This window comes from Sapajus apella, unplaced genomic scaffold (genome assembly GCF_009761245.1).
Source record: "Sapajus apella isolate SASKATOON/1434 unplaced genomic scaffold, GSC_monkey_1.0 scaffold24, whole genome shotgun sequence".
In the NCBI taxonomy this organism is placed as follows: domain Eukaryota; kingdom Metazoa; phylum Chordata; class Mammalia; order Primates; family Cebidae; genus Sapajus; species Sapajus apella.
Genome location: NW_022436964.1, coordinates 16893677 through 16901135, shown reverse-complemented (window position 1 = coordinate 16901135; position 7459 = coordinate 16893677). Strand labels below are relative to the sequence as shown.

The 7459-nt window shown below is 48.3% G+C and overlaps 1 protein-coding gene across 5 annotated transcripts in view; it reads right to left on the bottom strand.

Annotated features, from left to right (window-relative positions):
* The window catches only part of KANK1 (KN motif and ankyrin repeat domains 1), a 237654-nt gene extending 231584 nt beyond the window's left edge, over positions 1-6070 (bottom strand). For 3 of the 5 annotated variants that reach the window (XM_032290981.1, XM_032290984.1, XM_032290983.1), the window contains exon 1: positions 5987-6068. The gene's annotated coding sequence lies outside the window, so the exon portion shown is untranslated. Of the gene's footprint in view, positions 1-5986 lie in introns of all 5 variants that reach the window. The other 2 variants (XM_032290986.1, XM_032290985.1) reach the window with 2 other exon arrangements.
* Between the last annotated feature and the right edge of the window lie 1389 nt (positions 6071-7459).

The following is a 7459-nucleotide window of genomic DNA, read 5'->3' as shown; positions in this document are numbered from 1 at the left end:
CTCTCTCTCTCTCTCTCTCTCTCTCTCTCTCTCTCTCTCTCTCTCTCTGTTTCTCTGGAGAACCCTACTAATACATGGGGGGAAGCCTGCTGCCACACAAGTTCAACTACCTGGAGCTACCATGCTGACGTCACCATGAAGAGGTGTAGTTGTCATGAAGACAAATTAAATCACCATGTGTAGGTGCTCTGCTCACCAGACATTGCTGAGTGAGCCCAGCATTCCAGCTACTCCCACCAAGGCAAAAAGCCAAGGGAGCAAAGCCTTTTAGGACCCTGTGGACCAGCACATCCACCGGCTGGGTACCAGGTGTTGACCTCAGTCAACACCAAAAGCAGCCCAGCCCTGCCTGAATCCCTGATCCACCAAATCCATAATACCACAAAACAAATTTTTGAGCCACTAAATTTCGGGGTGTAGTTTGCTAAAACAACCACTAGAAGAACTAAAAACAGAAACAGCAGTTATCATACCTCAACAAACACTGTAGTTGAGTTGGGACCAGACAAGAGTGATGAGGTTTTTCAAATTTTAAACCTTTTCTTTGTTGTTTATATTATTTACACTATGTATGTTAGAAATTTTAAAATTCAGAAATTTAATAATTAAGGGAATAACAGCAAACATCTTTAAAACTTACTGTATACCAGCCACCCTTCTAAGTGTTCTCGAGTCCGGGCAGGTTTGTGATTGCCTCATCCACAAACTCCTAACCATCCAGACAAGAAAGACGTCTCCCTCAGAACTTCAACAAGCACTGTACTGGTAGAATGAACACTCCTTGGTCATGTATAAGAATTTTGCCTAACTGGTATTTATAAATCATATATAATTTCTGGACAATAAACTACTTAATGGCATGATCCTTCTTATATCCTTTAAAGCTCTTGGCTTAGTATCTTTGCAAACAGTATCATATAAAGAAAATTAATATGTGATTGGTAAATGAGATTGCCACAAAAGTTCTATTTATGCTATTTTTAAAGATGGTATCAGGGTTAACCTCACCATTATTTTCAAATTGCAGTTTAACCCAATGAGACACCTTTTGTAGGTAATATATTAGCAATTTAAAGATTTCTTAGACTGGGTGCAGTGGCGCACACCTATAATCCCAGCACTTTTAGGAGGACAAGAAGGGAAGATTGTTTGAGGCCAGAAGTTTGAGACCAGCCTGGGCAGCATAGCAAGACCCTGTGTCTAAAATTAAAGAAAAAGAAAAAAATAGCTGAGCACAGTGGCATGTGCCTGTAGTCCCTGCTACTCGGGAGGCTGAAATGAGAGGATTGCTCGAGCCTAGGAGTTCACGGTTACAGTGAGATCTGATCCTGCCACAGCACTCCAGCCTGGGTGACACAATGATACCGTTTCAAAAAAATAAAATAAAAAAGATTTCTTTAATCAATTCCATATTAGATTCAAGGACAACTCTGCAGGCAGCACTTTAACAATAAAGATCCCAAACCATATAAACAAAAATCTCAAATTTATGAAATACCCAAGAGGGAGCTAAAAAACTATATGCACGAAGATGATTTCCACAACAGTGTGTACTAGTAAAACACCAGAAAGTAACACACATTTCTAATGGTGAGAGGATGGTTAAATGAAAGCATATCCTTCAGACATAAAAAATAAAAAAGAAACAAAATACAAAATTGAATATTAGAATTGTGACTTCATAAAAACAGACATGGAAAAGCACTTCAAGTGAAGACAACAGCAATAATTAGTCTGCTAGGATGGGGTAAACACACGTCACATTGGGCTGGGCACGGTAGCTCGAGCCTGTAATTCCAGCACTTTGAGAGGCTGAGGTGGGCAGATCATGAGGTCAGGAGATGGAGACCATCTTGGCCAACATAGTGAAACCCTGTCTCTACTAAAGGTACAAAAATCAGCTGGACATGGTAATAAGTGCCTGTAGTCCCAGATACTCGGGAGGCTGAGGCAGGAGAACCGTTTGAACACAGGAGGAGGAGATTGCCATGACCCAAGATTGTGCCATTGCACTACAACTTCGCAACAGAGTGAGACTCTGTCTCAAAAAAAAAAAAAAAAACAAAAAAAAAACGTATATATACACATAGATGTGTGTCATATTTTGTCTATTTGGCAAACTCTGCAGATCTACTGTTCTTCCCATTTAAAAAGGACAGAACAGAACTCTCTCACACTGAGGATGGAAGTACAAACTCTATGACCACTTCAGAAATCTGCTTGACAGAATCCTCTAAATTGAATCCTAGTTTAGAACTCAGAAATTCTGCTCCTGAATAGAATTTGTACAAATATACATACTTGTACCCAATACAAATGTGTACATGTACATCAAGACATGCACTAGAATGTTCATAATCACACTATTTGCATGGAAGAAACTTGAAACTATGTAAATGCCTCTCAACTCTAAGAATGGATAAATTGTACTGTCATACAATTGAATATTACACAGCTGTGAAAATAATTGAACTACAGCCACAAGCAACAACAAAGCTCAATCTCACAAATGTAATGTTGAGAGAAGGAAAGGAGATACAAAAAGCTATATACTGTATGATTCTGTGTAAAGCATCAAAACAGACAAAACTAATCCACAGTTGGCATAACAGTTGCTCTTCAGGAGGGATAGTGATCAAACAAGAGTATAGGGGCACTTCTGCAATGCTGGCAATATTTTGGTTCTTTACGTGGGTTCTTGGTATACGTTTATGCTCACTTTGTGACAATTTATGAAGATGTACGCTTAAGATGTATACCTATGGGCTGAGCGCAGTGGCTCATGCCTGTAATTCCAACACTTTGGAAGGCTAAGACCTCAGGAGTTCAACACCAGTCTGACCAACATGAAGAAACCCCGTCTCTACTAAATATGCGTGGTGGCACATGCCTGTAAGTAATCCCAGCTACTCAGGAAGCTGAGGCAGGAGAACTGCTTGAACCCTGGTAGTGGAGGCTGTGGTGAACCGAGATCATGCCACTGCACTCCAGCCTGGGCAACAAGAGCAAAACTCCATCTCAAAAAAAAAACAAAAAAAACAAAAAACACAGATGTATACCTACAGTACAGCTCATCTTGCTGTTTTGAGAAAGTATATTGCTCGGTTCTCTAGGCTGGAGTGTATGGCATGATCATAGTTCACTGCAGCCTCAAACTCCCGGGCTCAAGCGATCCTCCTGCCTTAGCCTCCCAAGTAGCTGGGACTACAGGTGCATGTGCCACCACCTCCCGGTTACTTTTTATCTTTTTGTGTAGAGACAGAATCTTGCTATATGAATTTTTTAAATTAAAAAAAAAAAGCAGCATAAGCCAAGCTGCCCATGCAACAAGCACAAAATTTCCTGAAACACTTGAAAACAAGCTGACTTCTTTTATTGAAGGGTGAGTGAGAAGTGTAGTGGATGTTGCATAATTTGGATAGCTTCAACTCTGCTTACTAAAAATGATTTTTAAAACATACAAATTATCCAACAAAAAGCCAGAGTGAATTGTCCAATTTTTCATAGACCCCCACTCTGCTGCTTCTGAATCTGCTCACCCTACAGTTACTCTAACAGTCCTCAGCTCCCACAAGCACTGTCCCTTTCAGCCATTCTCCCATCCTTCTCCCCAATTCCTTGCACTGCCCCCAACTAGATCCTTTTCCATCCTCCTCCTCCCACGTGGGCTAAAAAGTTAATGTATGAACACATTAACTCAGAACTATTCATGAGCAGACACTAATATTCATGAAATGAACTTAGTCTTGGATGTATCAATTCCAGTGGCCATTTGCTTATGGTTTTTTGGTGTCTTTCTTTGGAGCCAGTTTGAATATTTTTAAAAAATATTTTTAAGTGTCAGGCATGGTGGCTCATGCCTGTAATCCCAAGCACTTTGGAAGGCCGAGGCGGACGGATCAAGAGGTCAGGAGATGACTATCCTGGCCAACATGGTGAAACCGCGTCTTAACTCCAACTACAAAAATTAGCTGGGCGTGGTACCTCGCCCCTGTACTCCCAGCTTCTGGGGAGGCTGAGGCAGGAGAATCGCTGGAACCCGGGAGGCGGAGCTTGCAGTGAGCCAAGATTGCGCCACTGTACTCCAACTTGGCGACAGAGCAAGACTTGGTCTCAAAAAAAAAAAAATTATTTTTAAGCCTACTCTTTTTTCCTTCTAACATTCCCTGTGGAGCGTACACACACACACACACACACACACACACACCCAGAACTCACTTTTGCTGAGGAAGAACCTCGGCTTGAGTGATTTATGGACTAGGCAAATCTAGAGCCGAGAAAGCCAAAAGCATCCCTGTGCCCTCAGGGGATAAAATGTATTCCCAATTTATGTATCTCTAAAGGAGGCAATTATTCCTCTACTGGCAGCTTCTCCTCCATCCTTATTCATTTTAACCTCCCCATAGGACAGCCAATACTTAATTTTTCTTCCATTGCTTCAGCAGCACCTTTCCCCAAACCTATTAACAGAAAAAGGACCAAGGCTAATAACCTCTCAGTTTTCTCACTCAATCGCTATCTCAGAAAAACTTCCTAAGTAGCTGCCTCAAAATGAGGGAATAGGGCTGGGAGCTGGACGAACGACTGCTAATTGGTATAGGGTTTCTTTTTGGGGGCAATGAAATGGAATTAGTGGTGATTTCATAACTTCAAGATATACTAAAAAAACACTGAATTTTACACTTTAGAAGAGTAAATTTATGTTTATTACACTTCAATTTTTTAAAAATAAAACGTGGCACTGCTTAACATTTTAGTAGAGAAAGTTGGATGAAAGGAGAAACTGGAAGATGAACAGCTGTTACACCACCTAAAAATGAGCCTGAATAAACTCAGGAATTCAAAATAGGCAGGCCCTGATTTCCATTTAGCTCCAGAGGTGGGCGCAATGAAGATGAGGAAAGGAACTGCACGATTACAGAAGTGGATGATTAAGCTTCCTTATTAGTCTTGGGTATCAAGGTCTAATAGAATCCATTACTTAATAAGATGGGCTGACCCTCCGTAGAGGCCATGTGCAGAAAGCGAGCGCTGGGGGACGCCATAAATTGCTGTTAACGCTAACACGGCCATGGCCTTCACTAGGTCACGCTCGTGCAGCACGCCTCGTGCTGACCTGCAAGAGCCACCAAGAACAGTTGCCTCTGAAAGTTCCAATGGGGACCCAGGTGAAGGAGATGAATAGTCAAGGGGCAGTGGCTGCTGCGAGTGCCACTGCGTTTTGCCAAAGCGGCATGGAAAGGGGAACATTCACGGACAAGCCTGCTTAAGGGCCCTTGCACCTTCCCTCGACCTGGAACCGCGGGTCTACCGAAACCCATGCTGTTCGCGCGGGACTGAGTTGCCCCCAGAGGCCCTGAGCACAGCAGCGCCCACGCCCCTCCCCCACCTCCCGGCCCTCCAACCCCGGCCGGAGCCATCTCGGAGTTGGCGGAGGGCGACCCAAAGCCACCTGCCCCTCGGAGGCCGAGGAAAAAAGGGTCCTGACCGCCACTCCCTCCTGCAGAGCACAGCATCGAACTTCACGGAGAGTCGCTTCAGAGAGGGTCCCCCATTTTACCCGGAGCTAAGGTGGGGCCCACAGGCATCCAAGGGCCAGAGCGCCCGGCCGGCGGTGGGCAGGCGCCCGCACCTTTCCGCCGGGCGGCCCAGCCCGAACTTTCTCGCTGCCCTGTGCCCAGCGCGCCTCTCCCTCTTCCAAACCGGCCGAGCTCCGCCGCTGCAGAGCGCGCCAAACTCCGGCGACCGCGGGGCAGACGCCACCTCTCGGACCCCTCCCTAGGACCGCCCCGAGGCCGCCGGGCTCAACTGGACGAGCGGGAGCCTGCGGGGCTGCCCTCCGCCACCGCCACGGCCGCCGTGCGCCCCCGGCGCGCGCCAAGTTGGCTGGAGGCGGGGGCCAGGCCGAGGCAAGGGTGGGAGCCTGGCGCTCCCGGACAACACCACCACGGAAAGCAGTGCAGAGCAGCCCCCCCGTGTCACTCACCTTCGGCCGCTCCTCCCAACCTGCCGGCAGTTCGCTCGCTCAGCCGCAGACCCGGAGCTCGGGGAGGGGCGGGGCGCAGGGGGCGGAGTCCGCCCGGCTGGCAAGCGCCAGAATTAAACCCTGAATTGCACTGGAGACGCCGGGCTCTGCGGCCGCTACATGGGCGAGGACGCCGCGGCTGACGCGCAAGCCTCACGCCCAGGGTGGGAGACAGCTGTGGCCGTGGCTGCGGCTGCGCTCCGGAGCGGGACGGGAGGACGGCGCGGGCCGGCGGAGCCCGGCTGCTCCCTCAGCCCCGAGGACGCCCGGCTCTCTGCGGCGCGCTCTTTGTACAGCTGAGCCGGCCGCGGGCGGGCCTCACTGCGCCTGCGCGCCGCTCAACTCCACTAGGCCCACGAGGCACCTTCGTGCACCTTCGCCGCCTCGCCTGGCCCGCGGGCCTCGCGGCGGCGAGAACTAAACCTAAGACCTTCCTCCAGCCCGGCACGCCCCTTCTACCAACCCGTCTTTACCACCCTCATTCTCGCACACACCCCCAAGCGGAAAAGAAATCCAGCCTCCGTGAGACGGTGCGCTCCTCCCATCTCCGGTAGGGGGGTCCTGGCCGCCAGGCTGGCCTGCTCAACGTCCACGCCCAGCGCCTTTGTACCGCCTCTCCCTCCACGCAGCTGAGAAGTTTTCTGACCCGGGGTGAGAGGGGCCTGGAGCGTGCAGAGCTCTGTTTACAGCAGGTGCCTCAGCCGCACGATCGCCGGGGCGGTCAGAAACCTCGCGCCTCCAAGGGCCCCCCTTTGACCTCAGTGCCTTCGCCCCAGCTCGGCGGCAGGACGGAATCCTCAGAGGAATGGGGAGGATAGGTGTTCAAAAAGGTGCAGGTGTCTGGGAATTCCATGGGAAGACCCAATGCCTGCCTCGGGGGTTCAGGATTGAACTGGCTTCCTAGTTCAGTCCTAAATACTCGATTTGGAGCAATCGAATGGGTCCAAGAGAAATTAGGAGGGATTGAGAAGCTGTGACTTTAGTGTTTCAAATAGAAGGTGGCTTCAATAAACAGAAGAGCTTGGGAACAGAAGGAACAACTTTATAAAAACCAGGTATTAAAACACAATGTCAGCTCTCCAGTCAACTGATTTTCTTAAGGGAGAGAGTCCTCCCCTCACCCCCAAGCTCTCTAGCACCGCACACATCCAGCAGGGCGTTACACACACGCAATCTTTTTCTAAGTGTGCAAGTGAAGAGCCATCAAACTTCACAAGGCGACATGCTTGCCTCTGGGGAGAAGACGCTGCTTCCCCGCAGTTCACAGCGAAGCACACCTGCAAATTCCTGAACTTGATGGCTCCTGACTGTTAAGGGAATAGACAAAGGGCAGCCAGAAGATATGTAGAGGCAGGAAACCTCATTTTGAATCTCAGCCCCTTGACCAGCTCACTGGATGACAGTATGCAGACTCTTTCCTCCTCCTGGGCCTTG